This window comes from Sturnus vulgaris, chromosome 14 (assembly GCF_052056855.1).
Source record: "Sturnus vulgaris isolate bStuVul1 chromosome 14, bStuVul1.hap1, whole genome shotgun sequence".
NCBI lineage: Eukaryota > Metazoa > Chordata > Aves > Passeriformes > Sturnidae > Sturnus > Sturnus vulgaris.
Window position 1 is genome coordinate 8,257,451 of NC_142256.1, and position 23,060 is coordinate 8,280,510.

The 23,060-nt window shown below is 39.2% G+C and overlaps 1 long non-coding RNA gene across 2 annotated transcripts in view; it reads left to right on the plus strand.

The window, feature by feature from the left end:
- The window catches only part of LOC148222139 (uncharacterized), a 36,847-nt gene extending 17,016 nt beyond the window's left edge, over positions 1-19,831 (plus strand). Inside the window, exons 2-7 of one of the 2 annotated variants that reach the window (XR_015806922.1) lie at positions 2,044-2,176; positions 2,464-2,542; positions 8,751-8,963; positions 17,711-17,936; positions 18,510-18,813; positions 19,162-19,831. This is a non-coding gene — a long non-coding RNA (uncharacterized LOC148222139). The remainder of the gene's footprint in view (positions 1-2,043; positions 2,177-2,463; positions 2,543-8,750; positions 8,964-17,710; positions 17,937-18,509; positions 18,814-19,161) is intronic. The other variant, XR_015806923.1, reaches the window with a different exon arrangement.
- Positions 19,832-23,060: the final 3,229 nt, after the last annotated feature.

The window sequence follows — 23,060 nt, forward strand, 5'->3', positions numbered from 1 at the left end:
GCTAGTCAAGCCTAAAGCAGACAGAAAGGCCTAAAAGCAGATTTTCTTTCAGAGAATGATGCCTAGCTGGAACAGAGGCTAGACAGAGTTAAGAGGAATAAAATGGATATTTATTGAGAGACCTTCAAAGGCCACACCCTGGCAGTGCCAGTGCCACAATCATGGCCCTGCCTGGATGGCTCCAGGATGGAAACAAAAGAGAGCTTGGTCACAAGATCTCACATTTTTATAGGTTTTAGTCCATTTGCAAGCAGGAGTCAACTGTCCAATTAATAGCCTCAAATCAGGAAGTTTCATCCTCCTTGCTTGCTTGCCCACCCTCTTCTTTTCACATTGTTTATGCTTAGGGTCTGAAGTTTGAAGAAATTGTCCTCAAATCCCCAGCTGGAATGGGACTGTTCTGTCTTCACCACCCTGTGAAAAGATCCTAGGAACCCTTAATATAAAACTAAAAGCTACACACCCAAGCAGAAGAGAAAAAAAACTTAAAACTTAAGGCATCAGGAAGGCAGAGCTGTTGCTGCAGTGCTGCTCCAGGGTGCAGGGCTCTGCTGAGGAAGGGGATCCATGGCTGGTGCCTGCTGTGCTCGGATTGTTCTGTGAGAAGCAGAGCATAATTAGATCAGCAATGAAGCTTTTTTACAGTTTGGAATCATTTGTAAAACCCACTGATTTTTTTTGTACAGTGAAGGGCTGGTTTTGTGTAGAAAGGAAGTTATTGAATTATGATGTGTCAGTCATAATAATTAGCAAGGCCTGTGCTCACTGCAGCAGGATATGGGGTTTATTTTCTCCCTCTAGGCCTATCTAACTTGGATAACAGATATTTGAAGTTTCACCTTCACATCTAAAAGCCCTCTTCTGACAGGTGGAGGTCCATACTGGATATGCAGAGAAATCTGGGTATCCCTAAAATCATCGTGCCTCTGCTGGCCTGCACCCGCAGGAGCCGTGAGCTCTCCGTTCCTCCTGTTCTCTTGTTAAATGCTGGCTTGAAAATGAGCTTTTCCCACTCATCAGGACCTGAGTGGCAGCCACACAACCACGCTTGAACAATTTGGGGATTAACCCAGGCCAGAACCATCCTCCTACATCCATGGCAGGACTGCCCAGCTTTGGCACAGAACGACTCTGCCAAATGGAGATGAGCCGTGCCTGTGGGTCCAAGAGCCCCAGAATGGTGCCTGGATTGCCTCGTTGTGAAAACTGATGTGTTATTTTTAATCTGTTCAAAAGCAGTTCTTGCAGCATCCTATGGAGTTGAATTCAGGAAATCACTCACAATGGTCATTTTGTGTCTGTAGTGCCAGAACTTGCAGAGAGATGGATTTAGATATGCCAACAGCGACAGAATTTTCCAAAAATCAAATCAATTCCTCTGTTCCTTCCCTGAATCACAATGTGGATTTATTGCTTGATGTTATTTATGAGCTTAAATTGGTAAAATGAGTAGTCCTAGACCTGCATTTTTTTAATATATTAAATAGTTTTGTCCTTTCTTCCTGGTAAAGATAAAAATATAAATGTTTGTACAGTTTTTGTTTGTGCTAGTTCACTTTAACCACTCATCTTACACCAGTGGAACTCCACGAAATGCTGCTAATTTACATCAGCCCAGGTAAAAAAAGACATAGGCAACTCAAAAGTTTGGGGTTTTTTCCTATATTAACTATTTTTTTAGAAAATAATTCTTTTCTGTCCACTGTTTCTTCCGTGTGCCTTGAAATGGGAAAGGCTGCTGTTTTCAGAGGGGTTTCCCATGCTCTTGGTTATAAATCACAACTTGTTAGGTACTAAAACAACCAACTCCCCCCTTTTTTTTTTCTTTCCTCACAGGCTAATGGTAAGAAACTTAGTCTAGGATGGGTTTTGGTTTCATTTTTCTTATTTGTTGCCAATTTTGAGGACGTTTTTACCAATCCTATTGCTAAAAACATTTCCAGTTAACCCTGAAGTCCAACAACAAATGTTCCTTCTCTATCAGAAATATGTGTGTGGAGAGTGTGCTTGACATAGACCCATTTATTTCACCTTTCCCTGCAGGAAGAAATTATTTATTTTATTCAGAAATTATTATTGGATACGCTTGCTAAACCTGAAGTTCTACATGTGTGAGGAGTTAAAAGTTCAAGATGGCAATGTAAATCTCAGCATTGATTTCAGCCCTCCTTACTCTGTAAGTACTGTTTATTCTTGGAGACAGGTTCCCTTGTGATCTTGCTTTGGAAGTAATTACTGGGTTAGTGTTTAAGGCAGAAAGCGTTTGTGGACTGCTAACACACAAGCTGACAGAAAATTCTCAGCAGATCTTAACTCATTTTCAGTTCTGCAAGACTTTTTCAGAGCGTTCTGATCACAGATTGTTGTTGAGATATCTTTGTTCTGATCTCACCTGTCTGTGTTTGCTGCCCAAGCCAGGTTTTTATCCTCCCCACCCACCCAGTCCCATTTTCTCTCTCACAGTGCCTCCCACATTGCCTGGCAGTGATGATCAGCTCCTGAAAGAGTGGCTTGCATTCCAACTGGGCAATTAGAGACAAAGGTGGGAGCTTTGTTTAAAGTTTAATATTTAAAAAAATCTTCAAAGTATCTTATGAGCTCTAATGACAGGATTATCAACAAGAATGAAGAAAACCAATGTGAATTATTTATTCCTTCATCTACTTACCAACTGAAAGGAAGTCAGCTTCTTATTTAGAGTCAAATCCCAGCTCTGCCAGACATGCATTGTGCTGAAGGAGTCAAAGATGTGATGACAAAGCCATTTTAGCAAAACTCCTCCAAGGCAAATGTTAAATAATATATTTAAGGACATTTACATATAAGTAAATATAAGTGTATTTATATACATGTCTGTATAAATAGTATTTGTGTATGTGGTACATTTTTATATATACAGTTTTTTATACCAAACACATAGTTTATTTAAATATATTTATAGTTTCATTTTTTTGACTGAAGAATAAAAAAAGTCTGTTTTTTCTGTAACAGACTCCAGCACCTGACACACACTTAATACTTTCTCTCCACTGAGATTTAAAGAACACCAGAACCTCCTCCCATGAATTGGGATGAAGTGGTCAGAGAAACATCACAGTATATCTACAGTTCTGTTTTAAAAACTGGTTAACTACATTTTAAAAATTTGAGTCTTGGAACTTTTAGCTGGTTAAAAGACTTTAAAACCAAACATTCTGAAACTTATGAGCTGCTCTGCTACCAAAACCTTGCAAATCCAAAGCAGTAGAGATTGTAGAGATTCCAAATTCCATTGGTTGCCAAATTTATGGTGCTTTATTTTACATAGATTGTATTGACAGCTTCATCTGGAACGGAAATGGAGTAAAACATTGATTTTCAATAAGTTAATTCTGTTATTGATTTTAGATTTCATACCTGTACATTTGTAATCGTTCCCTCAGTACTTTCAGAATCCACGATGAGGTGCTGGTTGCCTGAGGTGCTTAGGTTTATATTGCTCTTTAGGTTATCAAGCAATTCTTGAAAGTGATTAAAAAGAGTAATTGCCTAACTTAGTAACTCATGTAGAGTCTCTAAGATCATGTCTAAGTTATTCATCATAAAGCAAGCTTAGAATTCACTGCATTCATATTTTAAACAAGCTGTCACCATTTATAATCTCAGTTTGCACTCCCCAATGTAAGAACCAAGATAAGGGTAGGGATAGATAATGTTCTGGATGCAATGGGAACAGAAGAAAAGGAGACAAATACAGAAATAAGGCTACCACATCCTTTTTAATCTGTTTAACAGTAATTTCCATCAGGATGTCAGATCAGGTCAAATTTACAGATGAGCTATGGAATCAGTGAATGGAAAATGAGCTAAGGAAGAGGCTGATATTAACTCTGACTTTTTTTATTGTGTCAGTTTAACTAGAACTTCAATAAAGGAGGGGTGGGTCTTTTTTAATTCATAGAGACCAAATATTTTCTTATAAAATTTCCTTGTATTGATTTTGATGTGCACACCATGCACATTTAACATCTGTCTTCTCTTAGTGGCAATGAAAATGTTGGTCAGCATTCATGAGAACCCCTGACCAAGGGCTCCAAATGCCACATGAGGTGGGCTCTTCTCACTGACACAGAAAACTCTTCCTCTGTTCCAAAACTACTGCTACATTCTGATCCTCGAGTTCAGTTACTCATTTTCTTTTTCTTATTCTTGAGTCCAGTTCAGCAGAATTTATTTTCTCTTGACCCCCAGTTCTAACTGTGCTGTCTAGGAAAAATTCAGCAGAACATTTTATACTTTCTTTTCTGAAGTAGCTCAGACTTCTTAATTATCCAAGTCATAATTTTCTAATCCAAAGTCACAGGAAAAGGACGAGCAAGGACTAGGTCTTGGAAATTATTAACATCAGCTTCATCCAAGTATAATAAAGTTTTAATACACATTTTATTTTAAGTCTTTTTAGATATTTTACCTAAATTAAACTGAAAATTACGAAATTACTCCTTCAGAAAATCGGAGTAATGTAGTCATTAAAACTGACTTTATTCAATTCCCTTTAAGTATCCAGGAAAAGTACCCAAACACAAAATGGAGGGATCCCTTTTATTTCCAGCACATCAGAAGGCAGTGGAGATTATCCTCATGGTCTGAAACCCAAAATTCACCTTCCAGATCCTCCTTAAGGAGTCAAGGAAAGACCAGAACCATGGAGGACAGATGCATGGCAGGGAAGAACAATAATTTTTTTGAAATAGGATGAACCCTGCAGAGCCCAGTTATCTCAAAAAGTTAATGGCTCTGAAACACAATTTTTTCACCACAATGCTCTTCAGAATTTTTATTTAATTTATATCAATCTCCTAGGCTCTTATTGATAGAGATGTTTGAATTTTCAGGCTTGAGTATCCCTTGTATATCAAAGGAATGAATCATGTAAAATCAGGAGGCATAATTTCTCTTTTGTGCTGAATAGATGCCACTTAGCCAGCACCAGATGGACAAGAACCATAAATCCTGTCCTGGCTCACTCAAAAAATATTTCCAGCCACACTTTGTTTGAAATTCCAGGTCCTTCCCTTAGTCCCAAAAAACCCTCTTGATCTTTGTCCAGGTTGCTGAAGATTTAAGAGGGTCAGCTCAGCTAAAATAATTTTTTAAGTAGCTTTTCCCTACCAGCTCCAAAACCTGCTGGATTATTTTTGCAATTGGCAATTCGGCAATTTCTCATGTCTAAAGATGCCACAGATGCTGCAAACTCATTTAATCACAATTGAAGATTTATTTTCTTTGTGCTTTGAACTGTTAATATGCCATTTCTGTCCTTTGCTCGTTATGAGTATGTAATCACATGATAACAAGCACCAATATGACTTTAGGCTGTATATTCCTTTATTTCTTGCTTTAAAACGTAGAGAGGTAGCAGAAAGCCAATTTTTCATTGTTTTGGGGTTTTTTTTCTTCCCCCATTGAAATCCTCATACTCTCCATGATCTTCTAAAGGAAGCATTTAAAATCTGCTTTTTAATAGTTAAATTCTTAATTGTTTTTAAAAGCAGTGTATAGGTTGTAAATCTTGTGACAAGCAATCTCCAGAGTATTTGCTACCTTGTTTTAAGGATTATTCACTGAAAGCAGGCAGAGCTGTTGAGGTCCCAGAGGCCCAACGAAGCACTGATGACATTGCTACCAAAATTGTTTTGGAGATTTGGCTGTCACTGTTCACCTTTTGCTGTGAACCCACCAGTTAATACAGAAAAAAAAAAAATCCACCTGAAGCTCCGTGGTTTCCCTTCTCACTGCAGCTTTGTTTCATAATCAGGCCTTGATACTGTGAACAATTCAGAATGTCTATATTGATTAAACCTTAGGAGTCTTCACTTGAAATTCTAGCTGGTGTTCTGCAGACTATAATGAACATTACTGAATGCATGGTGTCTTCTGGGAAACACCTTGAGATTATCAAGTTTAATTTCCCCCAGGAAGTTCTTACAGCAGTGCAATCAAGCTAACTTTTACTCTCTGTAATGGAATAAGATTTAATCTGCAATTTTTAAACCACCAACACTTCCTAATTTTCTTCTTTTAAAAAAGGAGTTTCACTCTGGTTTTGGGCTCCTGCTAGACTTTTTCCCACAGTGCAGGTAATGAATGTTCCATCCCTTTTTATTATGCTGGAGGTGTACAAGCAGCTTTAAGCCTATGGTTCATAAGGAATTTATGTCAATATTGCAATTAAATCCTGTCTATCATAATAGGTGACCTTTAATCCAGTGTATATTGAGTTCCTAATCTCTCAGATTGTAACTGAGTGATGGAGATGCAAGACTTCATGAAAGAAAGGCAGATCATAAGAAAATAATTATTTTTTGGTGTAAACTGTGATTTTCCAATTACTACTCTCAGCTGGGACAGAAAAATATCTAACTCATGATATGTTCTGATCCAAAATTAATCCTTTTGTAACTGTGCCTTTTTTGATTAAAGACTAATTTTTTCTTTCTTCCAGACAAAATCCTCAACTCCTGTGGTAATTTTAATGTAATTTTTTCTTTCCCAGTATATCATGACAGTATAAGCATATTGATGAATATAGGTTTAAGCAATATAGAGAGGTATTCAGATAAATAATCATTAGATTTATATTATCTATAATTATTGTTTTGATGGCAAAGTGTATCTGGCAAAAACATCCCTAAATTGTGGATAATAGTTATTTTTTTTTCAATTTCTGAAGTAAATATCCAATTTTAAAAGTTAATACTTTTGAGATATGTGAAAATGGCTGAAGATGTTGAATACAGTGTTTAAGGTTTTGGTGACATGGCATGTGAACTATAAAACAGGGGTAAAATTTGAGTGGCCAAAATTTTTTTGACAAATATTGGTGGGAACGTTGCATCACAAAAGAGAATTTTTTAAAGATTGACTGTGTTCCCAGGTCTGTGCTTGTGCCAACAGAACCGTGCAAGAAAATTGTCAACTGTCACAATGATCTTGTTTGTAAAGCAGCTTGAAATGTAATCACCAAAAGTGCAGTGTCAGAATGAGGTGTTGGGGTGGTTTTTTTATTTAAATTAATGTTTGCTCCTACTTTTGTTTCTAGTTTCTGAATTTGCTTATATTTCCCAACATTGAGAATAGCAGGAAAATATGTTCCCAAACTATCTTATTTGAAGAAATATATCATTTCCAGATGCTAAAGTACAGCAATATTACTTAGGGCTATTACTGGATTTTTTTTTAAAGCTTCCAATATTTTCTGTTTGATGATGGAGAGCAGACCTGGCTTTGATGCAAACCATTTAATTGAAATGTCCTCCCAAGAGGAGAATTCAGCAGTGCTTTGGTCACTCCTCTTACATCAGTGGTGTCAGGATCCCCTCGAGGGAAAAATAACACAAATAAAACCAAACCAGGGTAAACCATGGACAGTTTCTTAATTAGTTCATTCAAGTTTATTCTTTTTATTCTGCACTTCACTGATATTTTTAAGATGGAAATAAATGAACTTCCTGCTCAGGGCATTTCTTGCCATGTCACAGAGCACTGTTCCTTTGCTCAGGATGAACCAAGACTGGGGTACAAACAAAACAAATTTAAATTTGTGTCAAACACAGATTAAAAATCCATATTTTGGAATTTGATCGTTACAATCTTTACATTGTAAAACTAGATTAATAAAAAGTAATTTCTACTTAAAACCTCAAAATATTTGGTCAGCTTGTGCTGTACAGTGGAACTTTAAATTCAAAAACTACAGATTGAATAACGTGAAGATTTTTAACCTCTGAAAAAGAACTTCATTTATATGGATATGGTCACACTGAACATAAAAATTTCAATTATTTGTTTATATTATTTTCTTTTTAAATTCCAGTGAGGTGGAATTGAGCTGAGAAAATGCCAAACCACCTCTTTGAGATCTACTCTAAGAAACTATAGTTAAGACCTGAACATCCTTTGTAAAGTGTGAACGAGGTCAGCTCACTTCATGCACATATGATGGTAAGAAATTCCTTTTTAAGGTTGAAATATTCAATCCAATCTCCATGGTATGGGCTATGTCAAGAGAGGGCCCCAGAGGAACTTGAAAGAAATGCAGTTGCCACCCATAAATGAGAGAAGTCTGATAAATAACATCTGAAGGATAAATTAGAGGTTTTTCAGGAGAACCAAGGGAGACAGAGACACAGAAGCAAAAGGGGAAGAGATTTTACTAAATGATGTGTCAGTAGCTGTGGAAGGGGGCTGAGAGGTGAACAGGGAGGAGGAAGGAGGATTCCTTCTCTATTTCTACTTCAAAGAGACCAGTGGAGACTTAGATTGGGTCTGGTGGAGTGGGAGGGATGGGTCACTGATTTCAGAGAGATCTGAAGGTGCATCGTAAATGAAAAGCTTTAATCAGTATAGGAACAAGACAGAGCCAAGACCTGAAAAAATAACTGAAAACACACAGCAAAGTTTCTTTTACAGATGAGTGAGGTTCTGTTTTTTTGTCATGGCAAATGAGAAAGAGCTACAAAGGCAAAGAAATGTTCCTTTGCCCAGTTTCTCCATATTGACCTGCACAGGCACAAGTGGAAGCAGAAATATCAAAGTGACAAAGCAATCAAAAGCTGTGGGTTTACAAGCACGAGACCAAAAATGAGAGTTATGAGCTGTTAATGTTCATTTAATGAAGTGGGAGATATGAAAGAGGGAATCCTTATTCTGTGGCTACAGTGTGACATGGTTACAGGTTGTCATGGCAGAATGGTGACATTTGCCAGCAGGAGCTGAACCCCACCAGGACTGCTCCAGAAGAAGCAGGAGGAAGGGAAGGACATTTCCCTGCAGAAGAGGACAAATCAACACACAGATCATCCCTGTTTTGTCAGTGGTTATGACATTTTTTTCCCGTTCAAACTACACAGAAATGGTTCACCAGGAAATCTCCATTATGCAAAATAGGCACCTCTGTGTGAATACAGTCCAGAAGATGTCAGGTACATTTTTACCCTCTTTAAGTTAATTTTTTTGCTAAAAATGTCTCCTTGCTCTCCAATCCCTGTAACGCTTCACTAAAAAAAAGAAAGTTCCTGATGGGGGATACAAGTTTCATAAATGCCAAAATGATTTTGCAGTATGAATTTAAAATGTGTCTTGAACAGAAATAATTGATATTTTGTAGGGTGTTCATGTTGTTCATGTAGGTCCCTAATCACTTGAGGTATGTTTAAGTTTTTTGACTGATACTTAGTTCTTTCAAATGAGTAAATTAATCTCCTGGGTGCACAGCAGCTCCACATACCTGGGGTCACAGTGCAGAAATTTATTTTTGTTGCTATCTACAGATTGTCTTGACATGCAGCATATACCCACAGGGTCAGAGGAATTGCCCTCTGATTACATGTACAATAGTCTGGATCTCCCAAGGTATTCAAGTGGTTAATTAAATATCAAGTAATTGCTAAAACTACTAACTGACATTTAATTAGTATGTTAATTGATATCAAATTTGTTCTCACTATCTTGTTTTATGTTAATAAAATCCCTAAACATTTCTTGGGAGTAGATTAGGAAACAATGTGCTCCAAATGTACTAATGCAAAACAGCCTAAAGCATCACTTCTGCTTGTGCAATGTGACTTGTGACTTCAATTTTTATCCCAGCTGTGACACTTGATGTTTAAACTTACCTTGTGCTTAAGGTGTATTATATTCAGTAGCATAGACCTCTCTTGGTATGGGTTTTGACTTTTTTAATCCTATAATCTCTTAGACATTTATTAAAAGAGGGATAACTGTTAAAATAGTCGAAGGCTGCCTCTGTTCCCTTGGGGGGAGACATCCAGGGCTGTGGGAGAGGGGAGAGCCTCCATGGCTGATGCCAGGGATGTATTTCAGCACAGCCTCCCTGTGTGCAGTGGGGAAATCTGTGATTCTCACAGAGCTCAGAACTGCCAGAATCACAGCTTTAATTGACTGATGGCTGTGCAGCAGCAAAATGCTGCCTCGGTGTGAGTGCACACCAAGGGCGTTCTCCTCTCTGTGAGGAAACAGCTTTGCCTTGCAGCTCGAGTCCTCCAAAAAGCTTCACAGCTCTGATGTAGGAAAGAGATGCCTTCAGGCTTGGGGCCAGAACAAGACTGACTGAGCTCCAGGATGACAGGAGCCCCGAGCTTGTCCTTCCTTTCAGCCACTCGAATGCTCCCAGTGGCCTCATCAGGAACAGGTGAACTGCCCAAAGTTGAATCCACGAAGAGAAAAAGTTGTTTTCCTAACATCGAACTGGAGAACACACTGGAAAAAGAAATCCTATGAATATTCATATGAATTTTTAAATTCATTCCTTTCAGCTGTGCTCATGCCTTTTGTGTGTCAGCTTTTTGTGGAGTTTTTTTTCTGTGTTTTATTGGTGCCAATGCACAGAGAGAGTTGGTTTTACATTCAGGATCACAAAAAAAGCCAAGTCTAATTTATTCTCCATGAACATTCACACCCAATTACTTCAGAAGAGTCCAACTGGGAAATAGAAACAATGGGGTATGACCACGCACAGGGAAACTACAGAGCTCTGGTGCCATCCCTCCTCAAATTCTAAATCTGGAATGCACATGGAAGCACTGTAAAAGGAAGCTGGTAGAGGAGGGACTGTCAGAGAACTTTGAATTAGGAATAAAGAAAACTGTGATCTGTTTATTCACGGATATGTCACAGGAAAAAAAAAAAAAGGAAAAAATAAAAAGAGGGAAAATTGGTGAAATAAATTATTCATTACAAAGTATTCAGCTCTAGTTATATGTCATCAAATACTGCAATAGAACTAAGAACCAGCAGAATGATCGTGATAGGCAAAGTATGACACTGAATTTAAACTACTTTTGGATTAATTGGATTTCACTTGGATGATTTAGATTTCACAAATAATTTCACACAATCTATTTTTTAAGTTTCCTTTTCGATACATTGTGATAATCGAAATTATCACTAATAGAATGTTTTTAGCAAGTGAAATATTTGAAACCTTCTGTAATGCAAAATGAATTTTTTTCTGAATTGTGTGTAGCCCTTCTATCAGTTCAGAATATCCTTTGCAAAGTTAATACTGGTTGTACAACTCGTATACACTGAAGTAATGATACATAAAACTGTAAACATGAATAATACATATGAAGAGTAGCCTATTTAGCTGTTGTGTAGACTTAAATTCTTGAAAAATAACGTACAAAAAAATTCAGAAATGACATGTTTATCTGTAAAAAATCTTCAAACAAACTTGTCACAGGAGATAAAAGCATTGCTACTATTTGAGCCCCCTTCTGCCTTGTCCATTAGCCCTCACAGATAGTGTCAGCTCCAAAAATATTTTAAAATACAGCCTCCTCCCCACTAGCTGATATGGTCCTTTGTGGTAACTATCACCCCAAATATTCTCTTAACTCCCAGCTGTCTTTCTCTGCTTTCCACTTGCTCTTATTCAGCACCTCAAGGTCTTTGCCTCGAGTTTGTGTTGTTCTGTCTTACCCTGCACCTTCGAGGGTCACCAAGCTCCAGCTCCAGCCCTGATGTCCTCTCAGCTCTGCTCACCTCCCCAAGCACAGCAAAGGCCATTGATCCCATGTTCCATGTCACTTCTCTTCCAGGGAGCAGTCCAAGCCATTGCCAAGTCACTGGGTAAACGATGGTATTTTGGATTCTCTCAGGAATTCAGTGCTTCCACCACAGCCAGACACAGCTGAGCAGCTTCTCACCCCAAACAGCAGCTCCAGCTCCTGCTGAGGGACTGCAGGAGTCACTTGGTGCCCAAAAAACATCTCCAGCTCCTGCTGAGGGACTGCAGGAGTCACTTGGTGCCCAAAGAGCAGCTCCAGCTCCTGCTGAGGGACTGCAGGAGTCACTTGGTGCCCAAAAAACATCTCCAGCTCCTGCTGAGGGACTGCAGGAGTCGCTTGGCTCCTTGCTGGAAGCCCCAGGAGCTCTGCAGAGCCTGAGCCTGGAGCCAGCTTGGCACAGTCAAGGAAAAGTTTGTGATGAGAGCCTGGGGAAGAGAAGGCTCTGGGGGAGATCTTAGAGAACCTTCCAGTGCCTGAAGGCAGGAGAGCTGGAGAGGGACTGGGGACAAGGGATGGGGAAATGACCTTAAGCTGACAGTGGGATACTGGGGAGAGATTCTTCCCTGTGAGGCCCTGGCACAGGGTGCCCAGAGCAGCTGTGGCTGCCCCTGGATCCCTGGAGTGTCCCAGGCCAGGTTGGACATTGGGATTGGAGCAGCCTGGGACAGTGGAAGGTGTCCCTGCCATGGCAGGGGTGGCACTGGATGAGCTTTAAGGTCCCTTCCAAGCCAAACCATTCTGGGATTCTGTGAGTAACCCACTGCCTTCAGCCATAAGTGTGAAGCCTGCACCTGTGAAATATGAAATAACATAATTACTCATTTGTCTTTAGATTATCTTTTTAAAGTCATGATTATTTTTTTTCTCTAGGAAAGATTAATGTTTGATTGCTAATTTTGTATTCCAAAGTCTTCTGGTAAGGGCTGGAGTATGAGAAATGTCTCTCTTAGTTATGATTGCTGTTTGCTTTGAGTATGATGTTGGCCTGTCTTCTAGGAGATTACAGAGCTGAAAACAGAATAGTTCTTTGGGCTGTAAATCCACCAGCACTGATGTTAGTGTTTTACAGCACTGCTGGTGTTCCATTTCTGTTGCAATATCAGAAAAGTGGCCACTGTTTACCAAGAGTTAAGCCAGTAGTTTGATTGTTTTCTGCATTGCTAATATGATTTCAATTGTTTCAATTATATTTGTTCAGGCATGAAATGCAATATGGATCATTCAGTTAATTAAGAGATGTAATTTGCTTTAAGTCCTTTGTCCAGCAATGTAAATCTAAGACCACCAGTTAAAACGTGCCAATGTTAAATAAAAGGTGAAGCACTCACCTGTATAATAAAATTGGCCTTACAGCCCTGCCTGCAGCAATGCAGTTGCTAGTTGCAAGTCATAGTTTGAAGGTAAATAATGATATATTTTAATTACATAAAGCTTTCAGAGATCTGTAGTTTAGAAGATTTGATATCTAGTTTATAAATGTATATATCTACATATAGATATTTATATATTTATATGTATATGTTTGTGTAATATTCTAATCACTATCTTTTTAAAATTTGCTCACTACCAATCACAAAAACCTACATTTCTCACCTACCCCCATAAAAAACAGCGACCTTTCCACGTGTATAAATATATAGGCATAAAATCTGAGGAGTGACAAGTTCCTGCTCAGAGGTGGTGGAGTGGGAATCTTCAGCTGGAATTCTGTCACGTGGAGCCCCCTGACAGGCTCACAGGGGATGTGTTTGGGCTCCCACGAAGGAAAATCCCCCCCAGTTTCCCACCCAGCCAGGAGCCCCACTCAGTTTTGCATGCAGGGAGAGCAGAGACCTCAGTGTTGTGATAAAGCTGCACAGGGAGAAGGGTCATTCCTCATTTCCTTCTGCACAAGCTGGCTGATGAACGATGTGTAACTCAAGGATGTGCCAGGCAAAGGCTGTGGGAGCAGCTCTTGCCACAGGAGTTGTGTTTTCTCTGCAACAGCCGGCTGGGGAGCCCAGCTCTGCACCTCGGAGTACCTGCACATCTTCCCCATAAATTCATCTGCTCTTTAATCTTATTTACAGAATCACCTCGAGTGTTGGAGATGAATTTTCACCACCATGTGGTTCTAATGCAGGGCCTTGTATGGGATATTTCAGATTAGCAAATTTGGGAAAAGATGAAACCAGTGTTATAAAGAATGTGCTGAGTGCTCTGCCAAAAGAATCCCCAGTAGGTAACCACTGCTTAAAATTGCTGAAGAAATACACTCCTGAAGGATAGTCAGTTTGATTAGAAAGTTTGTTGTGGTGTGAAACTATTCTGAATAGATTTTATACATTTTAACCACTTTTTTAGTACAGAATTTAAGAATCATTGCAGTGCTCCCTGTAATCTAGTTTTGAAAGGATTTGTTGTCATTTCTTTAATGAAATCAATCCAACAGGTTTTTTTAAAGACTCTTACAGTTTTCAGGACATGAGTGAATATATATTTCATCATGGTGAATCATGCACAAAAAGAGACTGAATGTGCTGTTGGCCATAGATAAAAATATTGTCTGCATAGAGTCCATTTTGTAAGATTAAAAGTAGGTTTTGAAATATCCAATGAGGTGGATTTTTTAAAGGAATTAATTCAAGCACCCAGTTCCTAATGACCATATTACTCAATTTCAGTTGCAAATTCTGACCTGAAACTCTGGTGAATAAAATAAAAACAATAAGTGTGGTGCCTAAGTACATGGCAGAGGTAAATAAATTTTGAGTCTTGCCCTGTGGATCAGCTCTAAGCTTAGGGAGAGTTTGTGAGAGTTTCCTTCGTTGATTTAAGTGGGCTAAAGGTTCCTTCCTAAATGTAGACTCCCCCCCAAACTGATAAACCATTATTTGAAAGGACTTACCATCAAAATCCTCATGAAGCCAAATGTAAAAGAAAATCTAACAGAGTTCCATCTCTGAGTATTTATGAACCATTCTCCTCCAACACTTCAATTACAAAAGGAGCAGATACCTGATATTCGGTCTGATAATAAGGATATTTCTCTCTACTTGTAAAAGAGCCTGCAAAGAAACTCGGTTTCTCCTGCTGTTTAGTAGCTGTTTTAAGACAGGATTTTCTGGTCTCTAGGGCTGCTACTCAGGGTTGTTTCAGGGGCATTAGAATCCCAATACAGAAAAAAAACCCCATACAGCTTGGAGCTGAGCTCATCCCAGGTCCTCTTGAAAGTACTGAGCAAAGGGATGTTCTTTTGTACTGCTCTTTCACGTCTGAAAGCATTTCTGCTTTAATTCATTCTCTTTACTTCTGCTGTGCTGAGTATTATTATAGTCTAGTGAGTTCCTGAAAGTGGGAAATGCCAAACAAACAGGTGTCAGACTTCAAAAGAAGCATTTGTCAGGACTTAATGTTCTGAAGCTAAAGGCAACAGCTCAACCTAAATAAGCTCTTCTCAACAGGATTTAAGTTTTCCTAATAAAAAAGTAATAATAGAAAGTAAAGTGCAAACCCAACAGCCTAGAGAGTGGAAGGCTTAGAAAAATGAGCAGCATCTGACATGATATCTTGATTTAAAGCCAGCTTGTACTGTAGTTCTCAAAGTCCAAGGGGTCCACCACTCTCACATCTTTTCTCTCCTTGCTGTGTCTGTCTCAGGTTCAGTTTTGAAGGATGAACTCCCCTGTAACTTCCATGTAGGAGAAGTTAGGAATGTCAATCAGCACAGGATTTAGCAGGACGTTTTTCCCATCTCAGAAGTGCAGCCTTGTGTGTAGTGGGTTGGAGCCAAGGCTGAGCCAAACTGGGGAGTCCTCAGCAGCAGAGGAGCAGCAGCTGAGCTGTGTGGGCTCAGGGGGTCTCACTCCAATTCTCCTTCTCTCCTTGGAGCAGAGATTGTGGCAGCCACAATTCCATCTTCCAGCAGAGTGCAGGGACAGAGAGAGACTGGGGTGTTTGCTTTTCACTCATATTACTCCATGCAGTATTGTACTTTAGGCAGAGCCATCTTTTCTATCAGCTCCAGCAAACATTGCTGTGTTTGTTCAGGCATCCCCTAATTAAAAGGCACCGACTCTGATGGAAACAGTCAAATGAAACGTGCTCACGGTGTGCATTTCCCCAATATATTTGGATTTATCCATCAAACAAATGTGTGTTGTGATTCCTCATGACCAGCAACTCAGGAATCAGATGTGAATGCCTGGATCACTCTGCAGCCTGTGCTGTTCTCAGCATGACAGTTCTGGTGAGGAGAAATAAAATCTGACCCTCGCAGCATTGCTAGGCAATGTCTGATCTGGGCTGAAGCACAGATGTACTTCAAGGCACAGGAGAACACTCACATCTATTAATGAGATTATTTGTGGGCTTCTGGCATGCCTGTGATTTGTGTTTTGGCTGGAACAGATGCACTGAAAGAGGAGTGAGTTTGTGTGTCTGTGTAACCATGCCATGTTAAGGAGCCTTTAAAAAACAGGTTTGAAGACATGGGGATAAGGAGAATTAAAAATAGCTCTATGCAAGGGAGAAAAAAAAATCATGTGCTGTGCTGGAACACACAGTTCCATCTTCTGTCTTGGCAGCATTTGTCTATGATGGATGGTGGGACTCAAAGTCCTCCATAAATTCGGGTGGCAAAGCCCCAGACACCATAAAATAGCTGAATTTTACTCATCTTCACCCTCGAGTGGCTCCTCTCCAGTTCTTTCCTCGTGGTTGAATTCTGTCCATGTCCACCTTAGCAGAGGCAAGAGGTTTCTCTGAGAACGAGCAAACCTTTCTCTGCACAGGTTGTGTTGATACCTTCTCAATCTGTCCTGGGTGTTCAGTGGACAATGTACCAAAAATATCTTCAGAAAATTTTGGTCATATTAGAAAAAGTTATGTCTCCCAGGATGACAAAGTAATGCAATGAATTTTCTTGACGCCTGGGTTTAATTTGTCAGGGATTTTGTTTTCTGGTGCATTCTGATACCTGGAATAAATTGTATTTTCTGATTCCATCTTGTGATTTTAAAGCTTCTTTTCAATTCTTCCACCAAAACAAGCAGTGTGGTTTCTTTTCTTCCTGGAGTTTACTTTTTCCTGTTCATACTCTTCATTAATACACTTGGTTTTCTAACATCATTGCAAGAAAATTAAGATATTTATTTATTTTTTTCTGTTATTTTATTTAGTTCTGTTTCAAATCAAGGTCCAAGGGAAAACTTTGCATATGTCCTGATATAATCAGCTCAGAGTTATTATTTCCTTTTCCTTGCTGGAGACAGATCAGCCCAGACTTTCAAAAATCCCATGAGAGACTTCTGGAAGAAAATTCCAGCTGCAATAGTTAAAATTTAACCATTACAAGAAGCTACACAAATATCTGTACAGCCCTAACCACGGCAGGCTGTCAGGTCCATTTGCAATATTTGATAAAATAAATACATTTAAAGAGAAGGAAAGCAGAAGTTATAAATGCAGAATTCCAGTGAAATAGTTCCATGCATAATTGCTGCCCTATAAATGAACAATACTATCTCATATTCCACCTTTTTTTTGATACAAGCCAGTGTCAGAAGTTGTGTTCTCTGGGCTTGCAAAGATGGAAATTGGATCTAAATTATGGATGTTTTCCACTGACCTGTATGGTAAATGATCAAGGATTATAGAAGTCTCATGCAATAGTCTGCTCTGCATATATATTTAAAGAGAGCCGTATGAATATTCAAAAATGATTGTTTCTCGCATTTCAAAGAATAAAAGAAATAGAGCTGTTCTGCTGTCTCTACATAAAACATTTCTCCAAGGTCAGAGGGAGAGGTCAGAGCCAAAATAAAAGTCACTCCTGAGAGTGATTTGCCACGTGATCTTTTCTGTGTTTTGAAAGGTCAGAGTCTATGTGGGACAAATTTAATAAAGCGATCCCAGAAGTATTGTATCCAATTTCCGAGGAAACATTCCAGAATGCCAGAATTGGGATTTTGCTACACTGAAATGCCAATTGGTTTGTGATGTTTTGTCTTATAATTATGAAGGTGGCTCAGCTCCAGCTGAACCAATGATTGTTATGTCCCTTCTCAAAGAGAAAAAAGGTTCTCTAAAATGTCTAACACTGATATTAGAAACGGTTCAAAGTGGTAACTTGGATCTGCTTTCTTCTTTTTGAACAGAACTTGAAAGAGTGAATGGCACCAATAAGGAGCATAACACCATTAACCAGCTGCTGTGCAATCAGCATCTAAAGGACTCTGCACCTTTTGAGAAACACTGGATGGGCATTTCTGCTGCATGCAGGAAATGACCCGATAAAAGCTGAGAGTCTCGGGTCCTTTCTGATGTTCCTATCAAAATAAGGATCTTTTAAAAAGGAAAAGGAAGAACTGAGCTATAATAAAGGTGCTGTACACAGAAATAGCCATCAAAGGTTTTCATTTTAAGAACTGCTTTAAATAATTGTTAGTTTTATTTATATTTGTAATATTATTTATGCAGTATATCTTATATGTCTTACACCTACAAGTGATTTTGCACACCAGTATTACCTATGAATGCAATCCACTGTCTCTGGGCACGGGCTGGACTGTAACTGTGGATGTAGGTTATTGGTGACAGAACAAAACACTCTGACTACTGGTGGATATTTCTTTTTTCAATATGTTGTAGCAGAATGAAGATGCTATAGCTCTGTGCACAGAGGAGAATCTGAGGTTCAGCCTGTGTGGATGTAATCATTATTTCCTTCTTGCTGACTGTGCTCCACTATTGATCATGCTGTGCATTTCAGTGGGGAGGGCTGTGATTTAAACTGGTAAATGTAATATCAGCCTTCGTGACAATTACAGCTGAACACCATTTGTTTTCTATGAAATACAGTAAATTTTTCTATTACATTTGCTTCTGGCATCCCCAACATGGCTCAGCCACTGGTTTTGTGTCTCTGCTTATAACAGTTTGTTTTTTACCTTACAGGTATTTGTGGGCATTTATGACATGAGCCTCAGTGTGGACGATCCTGCTGTGGGGAAAAGAATAAAGGAAAAGGAGATACTCGACATGATGTTCCCTGTCCATGTCTGATTAAGTGTGTTGTACCAGGGGCCATCCAGCCCAAACCTCACCAGCTATTTGTGCAGTATCTAGTACAGATCCTTGGGGGTTGGGAAAATCAGAACAGAGCAAATAGAGCCTCGGAGAAGGAGCAGTTGGAGCCTGCAGACAATGTGGAGCATTACTTCAGAGCAGCAAAACCTGGGCTTGGGACTGAAACCTAAAGGTAACAACTGAAATTATTTTAGTGTTGTTCTTTCACAGAAACTTCCCTGAGGCCCCAAACACTTTTTATTCCTTCCCCTGTGCCAGAAGCACCAATTCATTCCCACACAGGATTCAAATTCTGCAGCTGTTCTCTCAATAACTTTCACAATGCAGTTAGTTATTGCTAATACAAAAAATCTATAGCACACTATAAAGTGGAAATATAATACAATATATTTAGGGGCTGGGTACCTCTCTGAAGACTTAAGGAAGCCATATAGGAACTGTGCAGGATTTGTATGGCAAATTTAAAATTTCCTGATGGCAAAGCATCAACATAACTTGTTTTATGACACCTTCTCCACAGAGGGAGCAATCTGAGTTGTTGGGGGAAGGAAAATGAGAGCCTGGCTATGGACCCAGTTTGCCCCTGGAGACCCCCTGGGCTCTGCACTGCTCACCTGGGCTCCTCCTCAGCTCCTGCAGCAGCAACATCTTTAGATCACCCTGAATATTGAAATGGAAAACATGGAAGGTGTGCAGTGTCTGTTACTGAGCTCAAAATTTCCTTTAACTGCTACCAAATTGCTGCTTTGCTGGGAACTTCAATAGAGCCAGCCCCAGCTATGATGAAGTGTGACAGGTTCTCTGTCCTTGCCTATAAAACTCTTAATGGCAGATAATCAGAAACTTTTTACCGAGAAACCTTCTTAAGTGTTACTTCCCATTTCAGTTATTTGAAGTGGGATTCTTCTTTCTCATTTCACTCTGGATTATGTAATTTACTCTGATGTAACACAGAACAGAACTTCATTTTATGGAGAATGGGAAAAAATTTACATCTGCACCTACAAGTTATGCTTCTAATTATTGCAACAGTTCAGGGACCTGTTCTTAAACAATTTCTTACATAACATATTGAAGTAATCTCGTTCAAAATACTAGATACTGGCATTTATTTTCTATTTCTTAGACTGATGTAAATTCCAAAAACAAAACCAAGAATATTTAGATCTTTTTTTTCAGAGACATTTACTTGTGGCTGTTCAATTAATGTGCATCTTCCATTGTCTCATTTGGTTATAAAACCACAATATTTTGGTATAAAAATCACAAATTAATCACAAAATGTTGTGCTACCTTCAAAATGCAGCTTGTCTTCATTGATTAGTTAAATGTGGGCTGGTTTTAGTGGTGTCATGGTTTCAGCCCAGCCAGCACCGTGCAGCTGCTCAGTCAGGAGCTCATATTCCATGAGTTCCTTAAATGTCCTGGGCCCATCAGGCAATAAAAACCCAGCACAAGTGGAAATAAAAGTTTTGAATCCAGAACCTTGATGCATTTGACAGTTTTATGCCTGTTGTCAACCTGGGTCTTTTTGTTCCTTAATGAGTCCATATATTGTTGTCTCTTGTTCTTCATCTTCCCGTAAGGGAAAAACAGAGGCAATTATAACTTAATAACATTCTCTGTGCTAAGAATGTGTGGTGACAGATAATGAAGTCCAATATCCCGATCTGATTACAAGTTGCTCTTTAAATGGGGGACAAATAACTACAAGATGGCAATGTCAGAGCAAGGAACACTTACACGATGAAATATTAATGAAAATACATTGCACTTATGTCTCAATGACATCTAAATGGGAATCAGTTATCAGATCCTGAGTGTTTGCTACAAATTCCTACTCTGCAAAAGAAAAAAAAAAAAAGAAATCCAATGAACTTTAAAAATGTCAGCCAGCAGGGCTTTCAAATACATAATTTACTAGTTTGTTGGCTTCCTATAAATGGATAATAATAAACTCGTAGCTAAAAGCAAGCTCATAAATGCTGAATCAAAAAAGGGAAGAACACCATGAAATGATAGATGCAGAGCTGCATGGTGGTAATTTTCTTCTAAGGAGAAATTGTAGCTGTGCTGTTAAAGCTGTGAATGGAAACCTTGACAGAGCAATGTTTCCTTCCACACAGAAGGGTCTGTGCCACTGTTTCTGTACTGCTGCAGAAATGCAGGAGCAGCAGTGCTGGAATTGCAGCTTCAGCTTGATGGACTTCCCTGAGCATTATATTTTCATAGCCTGCCTAGTTAGGCTCGCCTCTTTGATACACTCTCATACTTATTTATTTAAACATATGAAAAATAGACTCTTCTATTAATCAGGGGGCAGAATGAAGTCATTTCTCATGGAGAAGTTTTAATCTTAGTCAAAAATTGACCTATGTGTTCTATGTTAAAAAGGCATATATTATTGAATGGTATTAATAGAACCTTTAATGTTAAAATATTTGATATCAGCCAAAATTAGATTCTATTTTAAGCCAGTACTCTGGGCTGAATGACGATGAAAGCCTCTCATTTTTTGGTTTGATTTTAATAGCAGCCAGACTGGAGTTGAAAGGCTCAGTTCTGCTGTTCAGCCTCATCTCCATGGAGCACCATCCTGCTTGCTGGCTTCATTCTCTTAAACCAGGAGGTGAGACTTGACCTGGGCAGAGCAGTGAATGGAAGAAAGCTTCAAAGTGCTCAGCTCATGGGGATTGCTCAGTCTTTCATTTGGGTAAATTTGTCTGAAGCTCTAAAATACCATTACAAGGCCCCTGCCACAGTGGATTTTGGATTGTGAGCTCGAGCTGAAGCCTTGCTCAGCCTGGAGGGGTGGGAGCAGCCACAGGCTCTGGACAGCTCCTGTGGAAGGATTCCAGCATTTGGGATGGGGACATTTCCAGCCTCATCTCTTCTGGATGTGCTTTCAGTAAAAGCTTTAGGAATGGGTAGTCAGAGCCACGCTGGGACATTTTGGTACAGCATGGATTCAGTTAGAAAAGGTTGAGAAATTCTTTCTTCAAATGTTTGTATTGCATCATAACAAGAAAAAAAAAAACCCAAACAACTAAATGTTTGGCACAGAACCATTTAGATAAATTGTATATATGTAGACTAAATCCAGGAAGTGTAAAACTAATTGATAATTAGATCAATTTTTTGCAGGTTTATATTTTTAAAAAAACTTAAATCTTAAAGCTCAGACATTTAGTCTTAAAAAACAGAACTGACTTAATTAAAGTACTGTTATAACAATGATTTAATTGGATTTCTTTTCTATTCACGTTAAAATCTTTTTCATAAGAATGAGCTCCAGTATTGTGGAATATTAATATGGGATATATTATTCACACTACCTAGTCTCATAGTAGGCCTTATACCTGAAAAATAAGGTTTAATTTAAGCATTAAACCCTCCAAACTTACTTATCCTAGCTTTTTAAAAAAATTACTCAACTATCCAGCAATGTGCTAAATATCTTACCTGTGGTCCAGCACCTGAATGACCCTGGGTGGGAGAAGATGATCTCCACAGGTTCCTTCCAGCCTCAGCATTTCTGAGATTCTGTGACATCCACTGCCTTCCTGCCATGTGGATGATGTGAGACCTGGTGATCCAGGTGAAAGCCATGCAGAACAAAGGAGAGCAAGGGGAGGCTTTCCAAGCTGAGCTGTATTTTTTGGAGAGCCCTGAGCACACCACCCAATGCTCTCTGAGCCTTTTGGAACCATTAGCAGACTTCTAAATAAATTCCTTAACCGCCTGTTTTGCTTTGTGAATGATGAATTGTCAAATATCTGTTTCTAATGCGGTAAAAGTAACTTTGCAGAAGGCACCTCGATCTGCTTGTGTCCCATGAGTCATTTGTTTCTAAGTGGAAAACAGAGCAGGAGTGTTTTTGTAGGGATCATTAGGCGAGTCCTCCTGCTCCTCACCAGGATCCTCACAGATCCCCCAGGGCTCCAGGATTCTCCTGGATTCTCCTGAACTGTCACACCTGAGCACAACCAGGCACTAGGGGATGATGGCAATCGATAGAAAGCACAATGAAATAACAACCTTGGCTGGGAACAGCAGAGCTACAGTCAGACCTTAGAATGTAACCTGTGAACTGCTTTTACATTCAACAGGGCCTTTCTCTATTAGAGCTTAACTCCACTGAGTTTGGACTGGGTTTGTATTTCTGCCTGGAAGAAGCAAGGCACACAATCAATCTTGAGCAAAACCCGTGAGTAGAACAGTCTTGTGAAGCCAGCAGTCCCTGGGATTTGCATGCTGCAGTGCCTTTGCTGAGCTCTAACCAGTGGCTCTAAAATCTGAACATTTAAATCCCATTAAAGAATTATCTGTGTGTAAGATGTTTTATGTGATAATATACACAACAACACGTCTATGACTCCATTAGGTCTTTGCTCTTGTATAATGTAGATCAGCTCAATT